The 24,177-nt window shown below is 39.5% G+C and overlaps 2 long non-coding RNA genes across 2 annotated transcripts; one reads left to right on the top strand and one right to left on the bottom strand.

The window, feature by feature from the left end:
* The first annotated feature begins 9,590 nt into the window (after window positions 1-9,590).
* Window positions 9,591-16,825, top strand: LOC136236688 (uncharacterized). Its single transcript, XR_010692201.1, has 6 exons — window positions 9,591-9,859; window positions 12,742-12,806; window positions 15,067-15,113; window positions 15,161-15,222; window positions 16,540-16,598; window positions 16,661-16,825. It is a non-coding gene; the product is annotated as an uncharacterized lncRNA (long non-coding RNA).
* A 3,270-nt stretch (window positions 16,826-20,095) lies between these two features.
* On the bottom strand, window positions 20,096-24,035 carry LOC136236687 (uncharacterized). The gene is made up of 5 exons (XR_010692200.1): window positions 23,804-24,035; window positions 21,693-21,739; window positions 21,584-21,645; window positions 20,293-20,351; window positions 20,096-20,230 (listed from the first exon to the last, which is right to left on the bottom strand). It is a non-coding gene; the product is annotated as an uncharacterized lncRNA (long non-coding RNA).
* Window positions 24,036-24,177: the final 142 nt, after the last annotated feature.

Genomic DNA, 24,177 nt, shown 5'->3' with positions numbered 1-24,177 from the left:
TATAACTATGTAGGCTTTTTTTTTGCAAGTATGGCTGCCAGGCTATAGTAGGCTGTGGATATTTATTGGCACCCCACGTAATGAGTCAATCACTTTTCGCAAATGGTCTCGAATCCCACCAGAAACGCTGTTTGATAAGCTGGCTTAGCTATTTTATAACCACTTGGCTTCTTTTCCATGAAGGGGTTAGTGGCAATACTTCAACAACATTGTAAAATCGTATGCACACTCAATTAACTACATTGATTAAATTATCATTACATTTGCAATTTAATTTAGGTGATATCCTGCTCCCCCTTCCTTCTTCTGAAGGACTGAACATCAGCATAACCTTTACAAGAATAGGCAAATATTGATATTGGTAAAATTAATGTGAAAAATGTGTATCGGTGCAACAATAGTTTAAGGAGTATAATGCACTGGTAGCTGAACATTTCTAGCACTCGGGACTAGGAATGGTGGAGACATACATGTTCTAGGCCACCATCCATGAGGCAAAGGAGTTGATTTTTGGAGTGGGTGGGGATTGGGGCAAGTTGAAGCGCATCACTCTGAGATGATATTTTCCACATGAAAAACATTTGCATATATGCTGCTGAGTGGTGGGTGTGTCGGGTACAGAGGATATGGCATGGGCGAACGAGCTATTGAATTCTATGTACTACTCCACAAGGATTCCAGTGCGCAAACGTGCCGGTAGTGGAGCTATTAGTGGAGGAGGATGAGTAGTACCAAGAATGGCTAGTTCTTGGGTATGCAGTTGTAGCTGGCTGAGGCTACCCAAAGATGGCCAGAACAGCGGGACATGGCCTGAAGTGTAAGTTGCTGTTGATTGAGGAGCTTTGGTTGCTAGCTGTAGACTGCAGCTGAGGAAATATGTTCGGGTTGACTGCTGGTTGAGAGGTAGGGGTCACTGTTGTTCCAGAAGTAGGAAGCACGAGTTGTGCCAGGGAAACCTGTGGACTGGGAATAGCAACGGTGACCTGTGACAGGTATTTGGGTGCAATAGGTTTGCAAGCTGTATTGTGACAAAAGTAGACGCAGTGACTCGTTGTTCATTGTAGCCACGGCGTCACTGTGACTGGCGGTTGCGTTGGCATGTTTAGATGACGCTGTGGGAGTCGCATAGGAAGCCTGACCAGTGACAGATGGAGTTTCGTCTGCGTGTATGTGTTGTTGCGTCAGCCTGCAGCTTTAAAGAGTCATGGAGTTCATCCTCGGCATGACGCAGGTTTCTGGACTTTCGCTCCGCCAAGGGATCCAAGCTACGACAGCCAATCCGGCGGAGCGAAGGACCGCCCGAGAGCCAGATCCAGCGCCTCGACGAGCCCCTCCGCACGATCAGTGGTTGTCTGAGCAACCCCTCACAGCACTATCGGGACGCGTTGCTTGTTAGGTGATAGCTATCGCTATTGAAAACAAGCCCGCGTGAGCCGGTAAACCCACTATTTTACGTCACGCGCTCAGTTGATAGTTGAATAATGCAATAGCTATATTTAAATTAAGACAGTTATACACATGCAGTGTGACTTAGCTGGTTTTGTAGCGGAGCAACTAGGAGGTTGCAAGCTGGTGGTGAGGGATTTCACTGGCGTAGCTTAGCGATCTTAGTCAAGCAGCTTATGACTTCTCTGGCAGCAGCAGCTCAGAATGACGGACGACGGTTTATCCTGTTAAACACTTACTTAAACTTCTCTAGTTAGACCTCCAACTTCTCTAGTTCGACCTCTAATTGCTAAGAAACTAAAACCGGGCACCAAATGCACAGATGACACAATTAGACAATTGTGGCAGATACAACTCAATTCCACTACTATAAAGGAATGTGGAATTTAATTATGATATGCACTTATGCAACCAGATGACAGATGGTGCTAAAAGTTGATTTCTGCTCCTGACCCACCACTCCAGGAAGCTAGCCTGTTAACTTTTGTTTATTGCTGAGGCAACAAACTACATACTGAATTAGTGGTTGTAAATCTATCATGGCATCATCTTGTACACATGCGCCATTATGTAGTGTGCATGCTTTTCACAAGGAGTAATGGAGGGAAGAATGCCTAAATTAGTTACAATTCTATCCTGGCTATTATTTAAATGAATCATCAACTAATTGTATACTTTAGACTAAATACTACTACACTACATTCTTAAAAGGAATGGGATACATAATGTATGAAAGTCCAGCATGTATTGTTTTTGTAATAAAATGTGTTGTGGAATTACTGTATTTTGGATACAGTACTTTAAACTGTGGAATCTTTCACAGCACATGAAAGAATTACAAGGTTTCTTTCCTTTTTATTATGTCTTGAAATTGAAAATAAGGTGTGTATGTCATGTAGTATATCAAATTGTCTGCACATGATTGTGTGTAAGACCTTCAGATTCTGATTATGCATGAGTCTTTGGTGCCACCCCTTCCATTTGGATGAATTAGATAATAAATAAATAAATGATAATGAATTAGTCCTTTCCTATCTTTGTTGGCAAAATTGTATGATTTATCATCTTTAGGTATTATTACCATACCCAAGCAATTATAATGGTCTTTTGCTGACATATTTCTTCTCTATACTAACTGCAAAGCCAGTAAGCATTAGTCCTATGATTGTACCTATACTCAAGTACGCATCTATGGTGTGGATTCCATTACGATAAGAACAATACCAAAGTAGAATCCATGCATGCATATGACATGCTTTTTTTTCAACAATTGTAGCCTGATGTGTATGATTATAATATTACTCAGTTGCTAACAAGACTATCTTGGCCTACGCTCTGTCAAACAAGAATTTGTAGAAGAGCTGTCATGTTTAATAAGGTTAATCTCTAAAATGAAATCCCTTACCACCAGAAGTATACATTGCATTGTATTCATTAGTCATGCACCAGAGGAAATTTATTAAATTTATTCAGTTAGTACTAGTAATAGCATGGGTAGCAGTGAAATTTGGGATAAATATCACGAGTGTTGTATTGGAAATGGGGATAAATTTCACGAGGCGAAGCCGAGTGAAATTTACCATTTCCAATACAACAAGAGTGGTATTTATCCCAAAATTTCACTGCTACCCATGCTATTCCCAGTTAATACCATACTCGCTGCATATACGCATGCTGTGCATTAGCATTGCCATGTACGCAATTTGTCACTATGTACTAAACATGTGTCAACACTAATTGTTAACATAAATTCTAGCCAATGAAATTGCAATTACAACTTTTTCACTGCTACCAGTGAAATACGGGATAAATTTCACTGCTACTATTGAGACTTTTGTATGGGAAGTGAAACAGGTATGGTATTACAGCCCTGTATTGATTGTTTTATCAGCAATTTTTTTACTGAAGCAATTAAGATTAGAAATTCTTTACCCTGCTGTAACAACTTTAAACAGGCTGTAGGATTGGGTGTCCTACAGGCCTTCAGCACTTATGCTGTAAAGCCTTAATAACTAAATAAATAAATAAATAAAATAAAATAAAGTAAAATAAAATGTGATCCCTCAATGCAATAATATTGACAATTTCAAGGAGCATCTCTCATTATTATAGTGTTTCAGTTTTGATGAAGATCAGTCCACATTATACTGTTGATCACTGTGTAGCTAATACATAAATAAATGAAATGATCATATAGCTGCATGTCTGTGTGGATATAAATATACAGTGAACTATAATAGCATAAGACATTTACAAATTTTCTGTACCTGCAGGACATCTCTTGCATGGTAAACGCTTATAACACTTGGATGGTGTTTGTGGTGTTTGCTCACTGAGAATAGGAAAGTGTATAATCATCTTGTCATGCTCTTGTAGTTAAATTATTTGCCATTATGTTGTATTAAACATTAGTACATGATTATGGAAATGTTGTCACAATTTTGATCAGTTGACCAGTCACAGCATGTACAATGGGGTAATTCCGAATATATACTATAGAATATTAACAAAAGTTAATAATACCTCTCCACTACTATTAACTCTTAATATTAATGACTTCAATTTACAAATTTGATTAATATATTCATATAAAAGATGTGCACATATAAAATGTAACTAAATTAGCTACATACATATATGAGGGTTACATTAGAATGATAATAATAATTATAGGAACCAATGGCTACCATGCAGTTCCATCATCAATATATGCTGCATTGAAAGTACTTTTTGGTGGGTACCTTGATTATGAAATATCGATACTTACCTATATGTACTGCTGGTATAATTACTTTTGGGACAATGCTTCTTTCTAAGCTACATGCTTGCTTCTAAATCTGATAATTTTGTTTATATTCTTCAATATTAGCTCACTGAAGTGTGTCAGTTGAGCCATGCAGAGTAGAAGATGTGTGTAGATTAACATTTATATTTAACTTATAGGCACGAAAGCTAAATTAGCTATACTGCAGCATAGCTACTGCAATTGTGTGGTAGAAAATGCTATTCAACACAGAATTATTTTACTGCTGAGGTTTACCATTAGGCTTTGTAGGAGGTTAAAAAGCAGTTACTGACAAAGGTTTAACACAACAATTATCTTTAGAAGTGCTTAATATCAAAGGGTTCCATCATATGGTGCATGGCTATTATCTTGGAACCACTTTTTTAGATAGCATCTAAGTGAACAGGAAAAGCAGTTTATCACTCAAGGGCAGAATGCTTATTGTTTTTACTTTAGTATCAATTGAATTGATCTTATATATGTGTCTTAGTTGCAAAGTCACCTGAAACTGCCTATCCAAAAGCACAATGCGTGCGTGTGTTTGTGTGTGTGCGTGTGCGTGTGCGTGTGCGTGTGCGTGTGCGTGTGCGTGTGCGTGTGCGTGTGCGTGTGCGTGTGCGTGTGCGTGTGCGTGTGCGTGTGCGTGTGCGTGTGCGTGTGCGTGTGCGTGTGCGTGTGCGTGTGCGTGTGCGTGTGCGTGTGCGTGTGCGTGTGCGTGTGCGTGTGCGTGTGCGTGTGCGTGTGCGTGTGCGTGTGCGTGTGCGTGTGCGTGTGCGTGTGCGTGTGCGTGTGCGTGTGCGTGTGCGTGTGCGTGTGCGTGTGCGTGTGCGTGTGCGTGTGCGTGTGCGTGTGCGTGTGCGTGTGCGTGTGCGTGTGCGTGTGCGTGTGCGTGTGCGTGTGCGTGTGCGTGTGCGTGTGCGTGTGCGTGTGCGTGTGCGTGTGCGTGTGCGTGTGCGTGTGCGTGTGCGTGTGCGTGTGCGTGTGCGTGTGCGTGTGCGTGTGCGTGTGCGTGTGCGTGTGCGTGTGCGTGTGCGTGTGCGTGTGCGTGTGCGTGTGCGTGTGCGTGTGCGTGTGCGTGTGCGTGTGCGTGTGCGTGTGCGTGTGCGTGTGCGTGTGCGTGTGCGTGTGCGTGTGCGTGTGCGTGTGCGTGTGCGTGTGCGTGTGCGTGTGCGTGTGCGTGTGCGTGTGCGTGTGCGTGTGCGTGTGCGTGTGCGTGTGCGTGTGCGTGTGCGTGTGCGTGTGCGTGTGCGTGTGCGTGTGCGTGTGCGTGTGCGTGTGCGTGTGCGTGTGCGTGTGCGTGTGCGTGTGCGTGTGCGTGTGCGTGTGCGTGTGCGTGTGCGTGTGCGTGTGCGTGTGCGTGTGCGTGTGCGTGTGCGTGTGCGTGTGCGTGTGCGTGTGCGTGTGCGTGTGCGTGTGCGTGTGCGTGTGCGTGTGCGTGTGCGTGTGCGTGTGCGTGTGCGTGTGCGTGTGCGTGTGCGTGTGCGTGTGCGTGTGCGTGTGCGTGTGCGTGTGCGTGTGCGTGTGCGTGTGCGTGTGCGTGTGCGTGTGCGTGTGCGTGTGCGTGTGCGTGTGCGTGTGCGTGTGCGTGTGTGTGTGCGCAACAGAAGGCTTTTGGAGAAATAATTGATATCCTACATTGCCACACATATGCTGAGATCTACTATTCACTATAGCCAATATTTTTACACCAGCAACTTTACAGAAGGAAAGCCACTGATAAACATAAACACTAGGAAATTAAATTTAACACAAGCATCCATATTGAATAAGCTTTTTACAGACTGTATTAACAGTTTAAAAGGAAATGAGGAAATACTTCTTATGATCTTAGACCCGGAAAATCGTACAAAAGCCATGCTCTAATTGAATAATGTGGTACATGCAGTTTCTGTTTCATGTTTATGATTAGCTGCAATCATAGGCGGCGGAAAGGGGGGGGGGGGGGGGGGAGCTATGGGGCTGAAGCCCCCCTCGATCTGCTGAGGGGGGGGGCTTAGCCCCCCCTCAGAATGATATCACACCGAAATTATCTTTCTTGGAGTGGGGCTGAAAACCGTGATAAAGATCGAGATACTCTAATAGAGCAGTCACTCTAATAAAGTATTCAGTGTGTAGCGAGCTATGTAAGGATTTTTATGTAGTTTATCAGCTAGAAATGGTAGCTGGTGAGGTGGAAAGCTCTTGTCAGTTGGTTGCGACCTTTTTTTTTTTTTTTTGGTCTCACCTTACCAAACTATAGAAATAAGTCTGGGTCAGCCCAGCCCCCCCTCATATCAACTACTTCCTCCGCCGCTGGCTGCAATCATGCAAATCAAGTTCATGTGAGTCTGTACAACAACAGCACAATAAAGTATGTATAATAACAACAGTTCATATACTGAACATACAATACACACAACACAACAACAACAAATAATACTTAACACATACAACTTAATAAGAATACAATATGTGATTATAAAGAGTGGACATAAAATCACACTCTGAAAAGATTTTTTGACAAAGTTGATTCCACCACTTTGCTCCCTGATAGCAAAAAACAAGCTTAAGTTTGTGATTGCCAACATCTGCCAACATTACCATGTGTTGAAGGGCACCAAGTTGAGTAAGTATGTTGAGATAGGAGGGTGTAGTAAACTAAACATTGCATGTCATAGCACATAATGTTTGGTACTGAATTAAACATTCTGTAGAAAACCAACCGACATGCAATGGGCAGACACATGAGCAAATTTTTTTATACACGTACATCCCAATTATGCTGATGTTAAAGATAATTTAGAGACATTTTGGAAATAGCAGGACCCCACATTGGTAAGGCATAGCCCAAACGTGACAACACTAACATCTAATGATGCAAATATAATGATAAGACATTAGACTCAGATATCGTGTTGAACTGAAATGCATCAGCCGGAGCATCAACTGGTTCTGTTGCACTACAACTGAAAATTATGGTCAGTAGTAATTGCAACTGTACAAAAGAAATTATTAAAGAAAGTTTGCCATCAATTGCATTATCCCAGGAATGAAAACGGCCCAAAATATTATTTATGCCTGACCATATAAATCAGCTGAACAATGACAATTTGTTTCAACTTCAACAGTAACTGATTAAATAGAAAATTTTTGCTTCCCGAATGAGAAATTTCAACTTGTTTTTCAACTGTTTATAGTAGGAGATGTCAGTTACTGTATCTAATTTAGTAGATCTGCTGATCATATAGCTTTTGATTTCTGTTAATGTTTTCCAAAAGATCAGGAGTCATCCATGATGTAGGATGACAAGAACTTTTAATGGAGACAGTACGTGATGGAGCATAATCATCCAAACATTGAAACAAGATGGAAGCAAAAAATCCCACATGTCATCATATGTATCCATCACATGTCAAGGAGCAATTGAAAGGGACTGTCTGACCTCATCCCAAGGGCATTTATGAACTGATCAAATTGAAACATGGTGTACTATACAGGGGCGGATCCAGGAGCTGGCAAGGGGAGGGGCACAAACAGGCTAAGTTGTAGGTGGTTGGGGAGAGCCAGATTCTCTAGTTCAATGCTGCAATTTTGAAGCAGCAAATAATCCCCTCTTAGTAGTGTTTCACTGTTGATTTTTGCCATTTTAGCCTTTTCAGATGGTTGTAAAGTCTTACAAAGTTGTTTAAAAGGCTCTGAATGTCTTAAACAGCAATACGATAATTATTTTAGAGGCGCTTGGTATGCACAAAGGTGCTGGGTGACAATTTCACAGCTAGTTTGACTTTGGTTTTAGGTGAATTTGTAATAAATGCTAGTAAAATGTGCATATTTTCATAAGTTGATAAACTGACCTTGGCCTGATAAAGTTTAGTAGCTATTTTAATCAGAAGCATGGCTGGCTCCTTCACAAGGTGAGGGGAGGTAGGCATTTGCCATCCTGGATCCGCCATTGCTATAGGCCTCACAACAAGGATGTCAATTTCCAACACCTTGTAGTGATGATCGCTAAGACTAATAGTTTGGTTGGAGCATGACACAGATAGAATAGGCATAGCTAGTAAATGATCAATTAATGTAGCAGGGCAGTCAGTAACCTTAGATGGAGCAGTAACATACTGTGTCGTTTGAAAATCAGAAAGCAGATCTGTGTAGCATGTAACACTGGCACTTGGTGAGGAAAGCAAATTGGACAATATGTTTGGTGAGGGTCAACAGAGCTGAAATAACACTGCAGAGCTCCACTAAACATTCAGAGACAGAGGTTGAAGGTGATCTATATATGCAGGCTACTGCATACCAAATATGAATGTTTGCAACATGACTATATGGATTTTTAGTTGGCTACATGAATTCTACTTCCTGTAACTGTGCAGATAATTGTATGAACCATCAAAAATGACAAAATACCGGATCCTATTACTTGTAAAGATGCCATAGAATAAGTCTATTTACGTAGTTTAAGCACATCACAGTAAACGATTTAGTTTTTCCTTTACTTGTTGCTAATGGAGTATACACTTATTGTAAAATTATGCTCACTAACTTTAGGCCAACATAATAAGATTTCTTGTTTCCCGTCACCTTGAGAGCAATCAGGTAATGAGGGCGGGCGGTTATTATTATTAATAACTAAAATTTTATTATTTTGGTCAGCCTTAACTGTCCATAAGCTAACTAGTCTAAAATAGCATTCTAGCTGACTACAATGGATGTTTAAGAGCTTGTCATAAGCATACCAGACAAGTAAGCACTTAGGAAGACGTTTAGCAACAAGGTAAGTAGTTCAAAAATGCTTTCAAGCAAATAAATATCATTGAAATGTGTTTTAGCAGAATAACTGAGTGTATGGCTGACTGCTCTATTAGAGTATTTCGATCTTTACATAGAAATATTTCGTATTTCTAAATAGTTATAAATTCTAAATGCAATAATAATTACCAATGCGGTAGGCAAAGTGGGTATGCGGGCGGGTGACGGGAAACAAGGAATTAATAAATGTTGGCCTTAATGCTAGCATTTTTTTTCATGATGTGGTAGGTTCTATTAAAAAAAGTAATCTGATCATGTGTTGGATACATTCTGCTAGATACTACACTTGAAATGATTGGTTTTGTTATCAGTGATTTTGCTTCACAGTAACTGACATCACTAACTATATTCTGCACAAACAATACTAAAGAGTTAACTATGTAAATCATGATGGGTAATCATTAACATTTTTCATATACTAAACACTAAGTATATAGATAAATATACGAGTCCAGAGAAGTTTCTCCACGCACGCACGCACGCACGCACGCACGCACGCACGCACGCACGCACGCACGCACGCACGCACGCACGCACGCACGCACGCACGCACGCACGCACGCCAACCTATTCTCGTACTTATTTTGACCATATAGTTCAATAGTGCACAAGGCCTTATTTTGAACTATATGGTCGAAGTGTCTGGTAGAGGATATACGGATACTATCTGGGCGCTTGTACTGTTGTAGATCAGGATTCTCTAGCGGATACTGATCAGTTCAAATGTTTTCGTGATGACCGGGTGAACAGTATGTGGTAGTGATTGTGGAGAAGTGAGTCAGGGTGACTATGACAGTGATTGTTCAGTTGCTGAACCAGACCAGAAGCTGAGTGAAGGTGAATTCTCATTATAAAGGGAATGAGGGGTACGTACCTTGGTACGTACGGTCCAGCTTTCATGGGTATAGCTCCTAGCCTCCATCCTACCCATGCAAGTTTATGCCTTTCAGTGAGCTGGTCTATGGTGACTAGATCATTTACTAGACTGATGAAAATTAAGAAGCACTCCCATTTCCCCGCTTGTGTTGTGTTGTGTTGGAACATGAATCTATGGTTGTAACTTCTGAACTTTGGGTACAGACAATTAAGAAACTCGGAGTGGGCATCAATTAGACGTTGCTCAAAATCAAGCTCTTCGTTTTATCGTCCAAAGTGACTACAGTCTTCGTTTATGACGGAGTATGTCGCACCCGTTCAAGCGAGATAGACAACCTGACATCTCCCCACCAGCCAAGGAGGGCAAAACCATTCACTACGCGTGTGTTTCGTGCAGCGAGAACGTTGAAAATGACTGTATCAGTTGTGACTGGTGTGGACAGTGGGAGTACAGTAAATGTGCTGGCTTAACTGAAGATGAGCTGAAGGTACTTTTTAACATAAACTCGCGTGTCAAGTTTTTCTGTAAACTTTGTCAGCCAAAAGTTGAAGTAGCGTTTAAATTTTTTGATGACATTCAGGAAAAACAGAACTCAATAGCTGCAAAGATGAATGTTATAGAAGAGAAGTTGACTAAATCTGTAGCTGACCTTAATTCACGATTTGAACAGTTTAACAAAGAACTCACAGCTGCTGCCACCCAGCCAACAGCCTTGCAAAGCAAGGGAACACAAATGTCAACAGTAACCCCACAGAATTCAAGTAGTGCATACAATCAGCCTGCACCTGTTAGCAAATTTACTGTGTCAAATAATTTTACAGATCGTAAATTCAATGTTGTGGTGTATGGTATCAAAGAAAGTCCTACTGGCATCCCAAGAAGTAGTCGTACCAAGTCAGACATTGATTCCTGTGTTAACATCCTGAACAAAGCTAATGGTGACATTAGTGATCTTTCTATTAGGGACTGCTTGCGTCTGGGAAAGTTTAATTCATCTAGAACCAAACCAAGACCTCTACTAGTGAAACTATCCCGTGCTTTTGATGTAGCCACTGTCTTATCCAATAGATCTAAAATCCCTGAAGGCATACAAATCAAACCTGATATGAATAAAGAGGAAAAACTAAGAGAGTAAGTATTACTAAAGGAGCGTTGGAGCTTGATTTGTTCCGGAACTGACAAAAAACACATTAAAATTCGTCGTGCCAAACTCTATGTTAAAGGCCAAATTTATGGTGAAGTCATTAATTCAACTTTCATACCTAATCCCAGAACTGAATCGTTGAATTCTTCCAGCGACAATTCTACTATGGAAGTTGGAGATGGATCCACATCCAACAATGATACACCTACATATTATATCCAACCATTTACTAACAAATATCGGATGTACAGACCCTAAATGTCAAACAGTGTCAAGAATATAAACTCTTTCCTTCACTGTAGATTTATGGCACTTGGCTAATGTTTTGTAATTATGATCAATATCTGTGCATTACAATCTTTTGTAGATTTCTGCACAGTACTTATATAATAATATAATAATAATAAGAGTTGCTTCATCGGTCTGCAGCTAGTAGTGGCACAGGTATATCTGCTACCACTGAGGTTGGCTTCCACATTAGCAGATAAATAGGGTATGGCTTATAGCTAGTTGATACTTGAAGTGTAGGCTTTCTTTTTTCATTGTTGAGAGCAATGTACCTGTCATGTGTTATGCACCTATCAGTGTCCACCTCCCCACCTTGGAGTAGGGTGGGGCAGGGGATTTAACAAACTCTAGTGTCAAATTTCCTAGTGATGTGCCAATAAGAGATTTATCCCATTAGCCGATATTGAAATCAATGGCCGATACCGATCCGATGTTTGCCAAAATTTCATACATTTTTGTTATTTTATTTTTGATGAAAACAGTGGCAGTAAAGTTAATCAACTAAGTTATCTGCTAATAATTACTGTTACTGATATGCTGAAATTTGGCTGATAAACTGATTTCTGATTATTTACCAATTAATTGGTGCATCACTAAAATTTCCCAGTGCTGGGACAAAGAAGCTTGTTGAAACCCCACTACGTCCCTACCTTTAAAGAGGGATGTTTGAGTTATCTGTAAAAAGGCTTACACTAGACTGATCCCAAGTCAATCACACAGTAGCATATGGAAAAATTGCAGCCTCAGAACCTCAAAATAAGCAGAAATGTTTGTGAGGTATGCTTGACCATACCTTTTATATTACACTTGGGGTGGTTTTTATAGTGTTTAACATTAGTGGCAAGTGATATGTACCCTTTGCTTCCTTATATGTTTAGTATCCATGACTACTTATGTGTCTAGAATTGGTATTCCATAGCAGAAAGCATGGACTTGTTTTTGCACAGATTGATGGCTTACATGTGTGCTGTACTATAGTAACAGTTGTACTATCTTGTTGTGCTCTCTTGAAAGTCTGTGTGTATGTGTGTTTTCCGCACAGAAATGTTTTCAACAGTTTTGCAATGCAGGTTACTGCAGTCTTCTACATAGCTATAGAATCTTAATTTTTTTGTAACCTCTTCCATGGCCATTTTGTGTACATATGTAATGATATATGTATCAAACACACACACACACACACACACACACACACACACACACACACACACACACACACACACACACACACACACACACACACACACACACACACACACACACACACACACACACACACACACATTTTATTGCTGTACTTTGTATTGGTGAGGTCAAACGGAAGTGTGTACTTTATATCCATATTGTGCATCCGGCTGCACACTTCAAAGCTGCTAATCTAATCTGTGTTTGTTACACCTACATCTGTAGGAAAAGAAGTGCTGTATTAGCAGATCATGGACTGGTGAATCATGGATCAATGGATCATGTGAAAGGTAAAAGTGCATATAATTATTTAGTGTGTGTTTATGTGGCCGTATATTGTCATATGATCACTTAACAGCTGGACATCCCTTTTTCACTGAATCTTCACAATTGTTCACCAACGCCTTGTGTAGGCACTTTGGCAAATAATGTAACGTTATGTGCTTGTACCCAATTTCTTGCTTGTTTGAACAAAAAAATTATTGTGCATACCTACCCAGCTGTATTAGTGGGACCTGGCATTAACTGCAGCAGTAAATTCCAACTGTTACTGTATGTTATGTCGCTAACTTAGTGGGTTAATACCCATGCGTGTCTTCACCTATGTGACATGTTATACATAGCGTCCTACTTATTACCAGTCCTACCCTTGATGCTGGCATCTGAGCAGTGCATCCCCAGTATTCCGGTGGGCAGAGACAAAGGAACCTTACTTGCTTTAAGCGTGAATAAGCTCTTCAAACCCACCAAGAATTACCCAGAACTTACATGCACACAAGTTTAGCAAATAAAGTTTGACTAATTTCGTATAATCATTATTGAACATATTGTAGCTAATAGGCAAAAAAAGTTTTGGCAACTTAGTCCCTCTAAACTCCCATTGTTTATGTCAAGTATACATGTATATATTTGTACTCTGTGTGTGTGTGTGTGTGTGTGTGTGTGTGTGTGTGTGTGTGTGTGTGTGTGTGTGTGTGTGTGTGTGTGTGTGTGTGTGTGTGTACACGTGTGTGTGTGTGTGTGTGTGTGTGTGTGTGTGTGTGTGTGTGTGTGTGTGTGTGTGTGTGTGTGTGTACGTGTGTGTGTGTGTGTGTGTGTGTGTGTGTGTGTGTGTGTGTGTGTGTGTGTGTGTACGTGTGTGTGTGTGTGTGTGTGTACGTGTGTGTGTGTGTGTGTGTGTGTGTGTGTGTACGTGTGTGTGTGTGTGTGTGTGTACGTGTGTGTGTACGTGTGTGTGTGTGTGTGTGTGTGTGTGTGTGTGTGTGTGTGTACGTGTGTGTGTGTGTGTGTGTGTGTGTGTGTACGTGTGTGTGTGTGTGTGTGTGTGTGTGTGTGTGTGTGTACGTGTGTGTGTGTGTGTGTGTGTACACATGCATGTGTACAAGTGCGTGTGTGTGTGTGTGTACATGGGTGTATGTGTGTGGGTGTGCATGTATCTCCTGTGGGTTACTTACTTGTCCTGCCTCACTGAGAATTGAAGTTATAGCAATTACCAGGTTGGTGAGCACACACAGACACAGACACACATACAAACACACACACACACAGATCCTTCGCCTACTGTGCTAGCACAGTCATACCTATCCAGTTATCCAGCACTGGGACACTTGTACACTACTCAGGCACTATGAGTCATTGCAGACAAATCCTCCCGGTGCTTGGTTGTTGTCATTGTTGTTGTTTTCTTGAGAAAGAAACTTTGCATGTCTCGTATAATAGTGGAACTTTGTGTACCCACACATTTGTTTGTAAAGCACTCCTGTGGGGGCCCTATCGTGTACATGAATGGTTATACTGTAGCACCTGAGTAGTGCACAGGGGTATCCCAGTTAGAGCTGAGCGATAGTACAACTATCACTATCACGATTGATAGTAACTTTTATATCAGGATAACGGTAGTATCACGATAGTTATTAGCAGTTATTAAAGACACTCAACTTCACGTATACAGCACATGAATACTCCAATTATGTACACACCACTTATCTGCTTTTCTAACACTCCACTAATAAATGTTATGTGTCAGTATTACAATTGTTATCTTTGTTGTCCACGTTCAAGCTACCAGTCTTATACAGTTTTCTGAAGTTCAACACTATCATGTTTGCTTTTGTTATCCATATTTTTGACTAAGCACAGATATGAATACGTAATCATGATAGCACGATAGTATACTATCAAGATCACGATTGTTAATAGCTATCACGATAATCGATTGATTGCCACTATCGCTCAGCTCTAATCCCAGTGCTGGTACCTGGGCCAGTAGGTGTGACCACACATACAGCAACCCAAATTATTTTTGGTTTTGCCTGCATGTTTTAGTGTAGTCTGTTTATGTGTGTTAGTATGTGACAATGTGAGTAGTGAAGGGTAAATGATGTGGCTGTGAAATTTTTATGTGTACTACGGCACAGTAGTTGTTACTGGCAAGGTAACTACCATATAGTGTTGCATATAATACCATCAATTTCACCAAATTATCAGTGTGGGTGTTGCTATAGTAACTGTTGAATACTCATTCAAATAAGTATGTACATCTTTATTTAGTAGTGCAGTCCCCTGCGTACGATGACTACTCCAGGTAAACAAACAAGGTGTGTTAAATCATGGTGTTTGGATGCCTTTACTTCTATGTATACAGTTGTCCAAGTAAAGTGACAAGAGGTTGTCTCGGTCAAGAATCCCAAAGAGTTTGTTCAGTTGGTGAGCCATTGACTGGATATGTGACCAAGTCTGACAAAACCAGGCTTATAGCCCAAAAAATGCATAATACTTAATTTTCTTTATAAGTTATAACAATTCTGTAAAGTTCCCACACAAGTGGTCGAAATGTTAATTTGTTATCATGTTCGGCGAGAAAGTTATTATTATACATATGTTAGACTTTTGAAAAGTGGTCAAAATTTGACAGGCTATAGAAGCCTGGGTGATCACATTATATTGTACATTAGATGTGATCATTAATACTTACCATTGAAAGTGATTTGTTACTATTCAATGTGATCAAAAATTTCTTTGATGTTCTTGCTAAAATCATGTTTCATTGAAAGTAGCTAGCAGGCTTAACACTTGTTATACTGATTCCTTAAAATGTGTTAAATCATACGTCAAACATTTACAGGGCACCTTAGATTTCTAGTAATATGGTATTCTGAACTTTTGTGTCACATCATGTGAGGTTGAGGCTGCATGTTGATGTATGCATGTGGTACTGACCTTATGTAGCACTGACAACTTTCAGTTGCGTATTATATTATTATTGTAATGCCTGCCAATCTTGGGTCGTATAGAAAGTTTGCCTTATGCACACTGTAGCTTCAGTCACACTCTAATGATGGTAGTTGAAGTGCGACTTACCTGTATGTACCCCAATAGTACGTGGTATTTTACTGTTGGAGTATTGGCTTACATACGTTAAGGGGATTGTAATGGTAGCTTTTTGGTAGTGTCACAGTGTGTTTGGGTAATTGTGTGCGTATGTGCTATCTTACTATATGCCAGTTGCATGTGTGCCATAGAGAAGGCTACTAACAGGATTGTGAAAGTGTGGCTTGGAGAAAAGTCTCCTGCATGTGTACATGAGTTACTTACGTACTTTGTAACAATTGTGTGCCATTTTCATGTGTATTTTTTTGAGTGTGTCCCCTGCATGCATTGTTTGAAACATAAGATTATTAGTTAGATGTCTTGAAATTGGTATCCGTACATTAAGAATTGGATTTGTACAATACACTTGTGAACAAGAAGTCTGCTAGCATGGAGTGTACCATCATAAAGAAGTCTGGCTTACCAGTTGTTAGCCTGAGTTTGTAATGAAAGTGGCTAACAAGTTATAAGCCTTATTTCACCACATAGCTGTATTTTGAGACACCAATTGCAATGTATCAAAAATTCATAATAATCATGCATGGTAAGTACATACTGGAAATGTTTTTTAGCAACTGTCATGGCAACAGTTGCTAAGCAATTGTTGGCAGGGATTACCAAATTTATGAATTTTGCTTTTTTTTTCCCTTACAGTTAATTGTGGTCATGTCACAAACTGAAGACTTGCAAGGAGAGATCGATGCAATTATTAGGTAAGCTGATACAAATAATTGCGTATGTAGACTTTAGCTTATCGTCATTGTATATTGTATAGGAGGAGAATAGCATACTCAGTTTCAAGTACCATCCGAGTTCTAAGAAATTTGAAAAATGTTTCATTATACAGTACTGTTACTGTCATTGTACTGTATGACTGTAGTACTTTTTCATGTACTGTATGTTAAAATAGTTGTAAGGAATCTGAAACTCAATAAAGTTGTATAGTGTTGTACACGTAAGCTAAGCAAGATTCTCAACACTACTATTAACCATATAATTACCTAGCCTACTATACATCATTTATAATATTTAACTTGGTGTTAATCATATTGCATGTTATTGGATCTACGGATGTCATGATTCGCATTAATTTTGGTCACAAGCCAAATGGTTTGTTTCTAAAAGTAAAAGGTCTACATGTATGCATACAGGTCTACATACAATATAAGGTCTACATTAACACTTCAGTCTCAACTTCAATTCCTTCATTATACACACGGAAGCAGCTAAAAAACTCACATGGATTCTAAAATGTTAAACTGCAACTGCTTGGCTCTACAATGGGCTTAAAACTAGTTATCCATAATCTATTGTAATAGTACACACAGTGAAGTCTGTCTGATCAGGTCACCATCTGCTGAAATTGTGCCACCCATGAGCCAAATGCATAATCCTCTGTGAAAAATAATCTACATCATCTAGCCTAATACAGCCACCAGCTTATAAGGTGACTCAGGTGAGCATCTGAAATTTTGATCATGACTAGTGTATACATGGTATATACCTGCAATGAATTTGAATATTACTACAATACAGTTAACAAAATTAAAAAAATTCCTCAATATAATACATAGTGCTAACTTAACTTTTGGTTCTAACTTCTGCCTTGCAGTTTCCTTAAGGCCACTTCATGTCAAACTTTAGTTTCTGGTCACCCGCCTGTATGGAAAACCTGGAATCCCAGTTTATGAGGACTATTTACAGGTACTTAAATGCATGTGAAAACCAAGGACACAAATTTTTTTAACACTGCAAAATATTGAGATACTCTGATAGGACGGTCACTCTACCCTTAACTCTAATATTAGGTATAATTATGCCGCACTACTAAAACGTTACGTTTCTGACTATACACCCTGTAGTTTTGTCCTATTATTAATGTTTCTGTTACCAGTAACCAAAGTAATTTCAATATGTAGCATTAACTATAACATCAGATAGCTTCAATTTCCTAACAATTCAGATGTACGTAGTCTTCTAATGATTAATCTAGTAACTTTTCTAAATTTCAACTTCCTTATCACTGAACACAGGTACACTGATGTGAAAGCTGGTAACATTCGATGAGCTCAAATTTCAACTTTTCCATGACTAAATAACTGTATAGTCCTACACTGACAAGTGGCAATCCTTAGTTTAAACTTTAACTTCCCACATGATAACTGAAAAATACTATAGCCTGGAGCACTCAATGATTCAAACTTTGACGGTCACTTTTCTCTAGGTTCACTGAAAAGGAGGCTGGAAACAGATAGTGGGCTGAGACTTCACATTTGAATGGAGACTTTCTGGTGTGTACGTAATAGTTTAATGCCATTTTGGACCATTTGAAGACTTAGATACTTTCCTAGCATATACGTAGCTAATGAGACATTACACTTGGAAAGTAAAAACATGTTATAGCTATATACAATACGTACACCAGCAGACCTTTAATTCCTATAATATAGTGCTTAGCTATACATTGTTGTGCTCAGTTCTTTTAAAGCAGTATAACTAGCCATCAACAATTTTCCTAGTGCATTTTGCAGAAGCATAAGTATGTGACTATAAGAATGTTGGTTAATAAAATCAAGATAAATTGAGCAAATAATAATACTATACAGTGTGTTATCACAGTATATTATATTACTGGTGTATATGTAAGATTCTATAGTTCTGATCATCTGCCCGTCCGCATCCTTTTTGTTGGCTAGGGAGTGACCAGAAAACTAAGGTATGACTTGTAATTATGATTCCTATCTAATTTTTGAATTTATTATGTTTGATTATTGTGTGATAATTATCTATACTGTATGTTGTCAATACTTGCTCAACTTTTTTTATTAAACAGCTGCAGTGTTCATGTGGTACATTAAAATTAACACGCATACTAGCACATGTACAAAACACACATTGCATTGCATGGTAAGTTGTATTACTAAGTTTATCATACTGTGTACAAGAGACATAATGGATGGTAGCTAGCTAGCTAGTGATTGTTCTATTGGAATATAATTGACTGTTTCACTGATAACAAAGTAATCCGGCCGATATTACCCCATTAGTTAGATAATCTATATTCTGTATCACTGCAGTGGATAAATATTGTACATGTCAAGTTATAAGTGCACAATTTGTATTTGAAATTTCACATTATAATCCATTAACACGAAACCAATAGGCTTCATTCAGTCTATTATGGTTTAAAATTTACCCATTATGATTTATGGGATTGCCAGCAAAATCAGCCCACTATATACCTTCAATTATCATGTACACATGCTGTACATGTACAATAATACAGCTGAACATCAAAAAAGAAGAAAAATTGACCGGATTTGCGAAAAGGGGTCTTCCACACACATCCAATTTGTGAACTTCGGCTATTCATAACTTCAGATTGGAAAAAGTCATTGCCTTGAAATTTGAAGAGTAGTGAGTACCAACTTCAGTTAATAGATGTAGAAAATTGCAAGTTTGTACCTTCCTTGAACACTGAGCTATGGGCTTCCAAGTTCATAGAAATGGATGTGTGTGGAAGACCCCTCTTCGCAAATCCGGTCACATATGCATTACACAATTTTACATAAATATTGTTGTTTGAAAATTCAACCCATGGCCAGAGCCCAATACCAGAACAATCATTATGATAATTATAAATTCTTATACTGGGATTGGTTCTTCTATATATGAATTTAACTGCAAACTTTTTTATTTGTGGGAAGATACTGTGAAATTCTGCTTATTCTATCTGAAATACTGCATTACAGTGTTTATTGTGTATGCCTCCCGCTAAGGCAGAAATACTGCCATGCAAATTAAGTACATTTTAATATGAGTTACGATTGGGTAGGTGTCACATTATAAGTGTATGAGCTGATGAAAGACTGAAGACTACACACATACTGGCACATGCATTTTCTGCTGTAGTGACATGATAAAAATAAGTATGAATATAAAATATTGAGCCACCAGCTGTACAATAATGTACCTATCAATGTTATTCCCTACCTACCCCAGGTAAGGGAATTGCAAAGGCAATTTACTCACCGAGACCCTGGGGACAACTTCGAGTTCTAAATCTCTATTACTTCGTATTATTTATCTCGGGAATCATTAACAATATGGTGATTAGTGTTGCAAATGCCCCTACCCTGGGGATGAGTTAATCCTTGCAAATTCCTACCCGTTGCCCAATCTGGGGTAGGTGCATGGGGTGTGACATTGATTCGTGTATAATATAATAGTAAAAAAGTACTACAGTCATACAGTACAATGACAGTAACAGTACTGTATAATGATATATTTTTCAATTTTCTTTAGAACTCGGATGGTACTTGAAACTGAGTATGCTATTCTCCTCCTATACAATATACAATGACGATAAGCTAAAGTCTACATACGCAATTATTTGCATCAGCTTACCTAATAATTGCATCGATCTCTCCTTGCAAGTCTTCAGTTTGTGACATGACCACAATTAACTGTAAGGGCAAAAAAAAGCAAACTTCATAAATTTGGTAATCCCTGCCAACAATTGCTTAGCAACTGTTGCCATGACAGTTGCTAAAAACATTTCCAGTATGTACTTACCATGCATGATTATTATGAATTTTTGATACATTGCAATTGGTGTCTCAAAATACAGCTATGTGGTGAAATAAGGCTTATAACTTGTTAGCCACTTTCATTACAAACTCAGGCTAACAACTGGTAAGCCAGACTTCTTTATGATGGTACACTCCATGCTAGCAGACTTCTTGTTCACTAGTGTATTGTACAAATTCATTTGGACCGACTAATTCTTAATGTACAGATACCAATTTCAAGACGTCTAACTAATAATCTTATGTTTCAGACAATGCATGCAGGGGACACACTCAAAAAATACACATGAAAATGGCACACAATCGTTACAAAGTACGTAAGTAACTCATGTACACATGCAGGAGACTTTTCTCCAAGCCACACTTTCACAATCCTGTTAGTAGCCTTCTCTATGGCACACATACAACTGGCATATAGTAAGATACCACGTACTATTGGGGTACATATAGGTAAGTCGCACTTCCACTACACCATTAGAGTGTGACTGAAGCTACAGTGTGCATAAGGCAAACTCTCTATACGACCCAAGATTGGCAGGCATTACAATAATAATAAACAATTAAGAAAGTTGTCAGTGCTACATAAGGTCAGTACCACATGCGTACATCAACTTGCTGCCTCAACCTCACATGATGTGACACAAAAGTTCAGAATACCATATTACTAGAAATCTAAGGTGCCCTGTAAATGTTTGACGTATGATTTAACACATTTTAAGGAATCAGTATAACAAGTGTTAAGCGTGCTAGCTACTTTCAATGAAACTTTATTTTAGCAAGAACATCAAAGAAATTTTTGATCACATTGAATAGTAACAAATCACTTTCAATGGTAGGTATTAATGATCACATCTAATGTACAATATAATGTGATCAGGTCTGACAAAACCAGGCTTATAGCCTGTCAAATTTTGATCACTTTTCAAAAGTCTGACATATGTATAATAATAACTTTCTCGCCGAACATGATAACAAATTAACATTTCGACCACTTGTGTGGGAACTTTACAGAATTGTTATAACTTATAAAGAAAATTAAGTATTATGCATTTTTTGGGCTATAAGCCTGGTTTTGTCAGACTTGGTCACATATCCAGTCAATGGCTCACCAACTGAACAAACTCTTTGGGATTCTTGACCGAGACAACCTCTTGTCACTTTACTTGGACAACTGTATACATAGAAGTAAAGGCATCCAAACACCATGATTTAACACACCTTGTTTGTTTACCTGGAGTAGTCATCGTACGCAGGGGACTGCACTACTAAATAAAGATGTACATACTTATTTGAATGAGTATTCAACAGTTACTATAGCAACACCCACACTGATAATTTGGTGAAATTGATGGTATTATATGCAACACTATATGGTAGTTACCTTGCCAGTAACAACTACTGTGCCGTAGTACACATAAAAACTTCACAGCCACATCATTTATCCTTCACTACTAATATTGTCACATCTAACACACATAAACAGACTACACTAAAACATGCAGGCAAAACCAAAAATAATTTGGGTTGCTGTATGTGTGGTCACACCTACTGGCCCAGGTACCAGCACTGGAATACCCCTGTGCACTAATCAGGTGCTACAGTATAAGCATTCATGTACACGATAGGGCCCCCACAGGAGTGCTGTACAAGCAAATGTGTGGGTGCACAAAGTTTAATACGAGACATGCAAAGTTTCTTTCTCAAGAAAACAACAACAGTGACAACAACCAAGCATCACTGAGAATTGAAGTTATAGCAATTACCAGGTTGGTGAGCACACACAGACACACGCACAAATCCTTTGCCTACTGTGCTAGCACAGTCATACCTATCCAGTTGTCCAGCACTGGGACACTTGTACACTACTCAGGCACTATGAGTCAGTGCAGACAAATCCTCCTGGGGCAGGACAAGTAAGTAACCCACAGGAGATACATACACATGCACACATACATACACGTGTACACACACACGCACACATACACACTTGTACACACGCACGTGTACACACGCACGTGTACACACACACGCGCGCGTGCACGCACACACAAAAGCCTTCAGCAGTCATGCCTATCCAGTTAACCAGCACTGGGACTACTCAGGCACTATGAATCAGTGCAGACAAATCCTCCTGGGGCAGGACAAGTAAGTAACCCACAAGAGATACATGCACACACACACACACACACACACACACACACACACACACACACTTGTACACACACACACACTTGTACACACACACACACACACTTGTACACACACACACACACACACACACACACACACACATGTGCATGCACACGCACACATACACACACATGTATACACACACACATGTACACACATACATGTTCACACACACTCACACATACACGTGTACACACACACACACACACACACACACACGTGTACACACATACATGTTCACACACACACACGCATACACGTATACACACACACGTACACACACACACACATACACACACACACACACACACACACAAACACACACACATACACACACACACGTATACACACACACACATACACACACACACACACACAAACACACACACACATACACACACGTACACACACACACACACACACACACACACACACACACACACACACACACACACACACACACACACACACACACACACACACACACACACACACACACACACACACACACACACACACAGAGTACAAATATATACTTGACATAAACAATGGGAGTTTAGAGGGACTAAGTTGCCAAAACTTTTTTTGCCTATTAGCTACAATATGTTCAATAATGATTATACGAAATTAGTCAAACTTTATTTGCTAAACTTGTGTGCATGTAAGTTCTGGGTAATTCTTGGTGGGTTGGAAGAGCTTATTCACGCTTAAAGCAAGTAAGGTTCCTTTGTCTCTGCCCACCGGAATACTGGGGATGCACTGCTCAGATGCCAGCATCAAGGGTAGGACTGGTAATAAGTAGGACGCTATGTATAACATGTCACATAGGTGAAGACACGCATGGGTATTAACCCACTAAGTTAGCGACATAACATACAGTAACAGTTGGAATTTACTGCTGCAGTTAATGCCAGGTCCCACTAATACAGCTGGGTAGGTATGCACAATAATTTTTTTGTTCAAACAAGCAAGAAATTGGGTACAAGCACATAACGCTACATTATTTGCCAAAGTGCCTACACAAGGCGTTGGTGAACAATTGTGAAGATTCAGTGAAAAAGGGATGTCCAGCTGTTAAGTGATCATATGACAATATACGGCCACATAAACACACACTAAATAATTATATGCACTTTTACCTTTCACATGATCCATTGATCCATGATCCACCAGTCCATGATCCACCGGTCCATGATCTGCTAATACAGCACTTCTTTTCCTACAGATGTAGGTGTAACAAACACAGATTAGATTAGCAGCTTTGAAGTGTGCAGCCGGATGCACAATATGGATATAAAGTACACACTTCCGTTTGACCTCACCAATACAAAGTACAGCAATAAAATGTGTGTGTGTGTGTGCGTGTGTGTGTGTGTGTGTGTGTGTGTGTGTGTGTGTGCATTGCATGCGCGCGTGTGTGCGTTTGATACATATATCATTACATATGTACACAAAATGGCCATGGAAGAGGTTACAAAAAATTAAGATTCTATAGCTATGTAGAAGACTGCAG

Source organism: Dysidea avara, chromosome 10 (assembly GCF_963678975.1).
Source record: "Dysidea avara chromosome 10, odDysAvar1.4, whole genome shotgun sequence".
In the NCBI taxonomy this organism is placed as follows: domain Eukaryota; kingdom Metazoa; phylum Porifera; class Demospongiae; order Dictyoceratida; family Dysideidae; genus Dysidea; species Dysidea avara.
The sequence above is the reverse complement of the archived record's forward strand: the minus strand, read 5'-3'. Positions and strand labels throughout refer to the sequence as shown.